This window comes from Pipra filicauda, unplaced genomic scaffold, assembly GCF_003945595.2.
Source record: "Pipra filicauda isolate LSUMZ 115617 unplaced genomic scaffold, ASM394559v2 scaffold161_size1661140_pilon, whole genome shotgun sequence".
In the NCBI taxonomy this organism is placed as follows: domain Eukaryota; kingdom Metazoa; phylum Chordata; class Aves; order Passeriformes; family Pipridae; genus Pipra; species Pipra filicauda.
In genome coordinates, this window is record NW_024104118.1 from 1,341,103 (window position 1) to 1,343,014 (window position 1,912).

Sequence of the window (1,912 nt, forward strand, 5' to 3'; positions counted from 1 at the left end):
GGTGGTTTTGTAGGCTCAGTATAAGGAGGAGGGTTGTTTCTGCTATGGGGTGGATTTGGGGTAGCTCTTTTCTCTGTACCCCACTTTGTAAGTAGGACTTGTGGCATTCTCCCCTTCCAGAGGCGGCTGTAAGGCCTCATGAAGACCAGCTGCTGCTCTGAGACATGCAGGTGAGTGGTTGTAAGGTGATCTGGGCAGAGCATTAGGTACATCTGTGGTGGTGTTCTGTTATAAAGGAACTCCAATGTCAGACGTGTTCAGGTGATTTTTTGTGCCAGTGATGAGGAGGGGCAGAGAGCAGGACTCTGTGGAGATGTGTCCCACCTTGTGTACAACTTGTGGCTGTGGGGAAGGGGGGATGGGGGGTACTGGCAATGTCCTGGGGTGGCTGAACCAGGACATGTGAGCTCACAGCACTTAACACAAAATATTTCAGCAGCAGAGATCTCTCCTGCTGCTCCTTCTGAGGTGGGTTTTTGTCCCATCCAGTGCTGGGCCTTTGGGTCCTGCCCGTTGGCTCGGGAGCCCTGCTGAGCTGTAAGCAGGTTGCAGTTGCTTTAACATTATTGGATTTTGACAGATTAGGAGGCGAATCCTTTCGTGTGTTGGGGAAGCTTCCCAAATGAAGCTCTTTTAATTTATCTGAGTCAGCTATCCCCAGAGTGATTGCAGGAGGAGTAAGCTGAGGATGACCCATGACAGAGGGGACCATCATAGCACTAATAAGAAAAATTCCTGCTCTTCTCTAAATCCCTTAGTCATGAGGCTGTATTAGCTGGATTCCATATGTTTTAATTAGGAATTATGTATTTTAAGAGAACCAATATCTGATTCTAGTGAAGACATGATTATGTATTTGTGATGGTCCTTGTTTCATTTGGCTTTTGTAGAGATACCAATACAGGTACCTGCCCTTGTTTGCAACCGTATTTTTAAAAGTTTGAGTAATCTGTATTATTATTTTTTCTTTCCCCCTCAATAGTGTGAAAAAATGTAATTCTCTTTCCAATGCAGAAATTGGGTCAGCAGATCCTAATGAAATAATCCTGGATAACAATGCACAATACGAAGATCTGCTTCCACTAATTAATGAGTATTTTTTCTTTTAAAATATGACGTACTATCCTCTGCCTGCGGTGGAAAGTGACTCCACCTTCGGTGGCACCTGTTTGTTGCATGTTTTACCATTTTTACTATTGTCATGCCCTAGGTGGGAAGGTCAAACAGAAAAAAAGCTTTTTGCCATGGTTCAGCTAGTATGGATCATGCTGATATAATCCCCACCTGATTACAGTTATAAGCTCCTAAAACACTGGCCATAAGTGATAAAGACTTCCTTTGTGCTTCAGGCTGTAATCCGCATCAAGCCAGTTTCAATAAGGATTATGTGCATCTGAAGTGTTGCTGAGGTTTTGAATCAAAATTATAAACAGAAAATATAATAAAAAACCTGTCACATCTCTGAATTGGTGACGCTACACCTTAAAATCTGACCTAAAGAGTGGTGATGTCACTCTGCTTATGAAAATATGATGCATGCTGTTATGCCAGATACACAGTGAAAGGATCAATTCATTCTGAGCTATGATGCAACTAGGTCAATTTTGATAGTAGCTCACTTTTGTTTTAGTCTGAGGTACTAAAAACCAAATTTGAATGAGATCACTTTGTTTATTTTTGTGGTTTGGGTTTTTTAGGTGTACATGTGTTGTTTCTTTTTGCTAAAGATTTCATCCCCATGAGACATGCATGTTGGAAGCTTAGTTTTGGAGCCTAAAATAGGATTATGAAATTACATGCCACGCTTTTAATGAGTAAAACACCCCAATTAAAAAGACATAATGGGCAAATTAAGGATGCCCAGGACATTCTTATTTGGCGATAAAGAGCTGCTTCAATTACTTATCCTCTT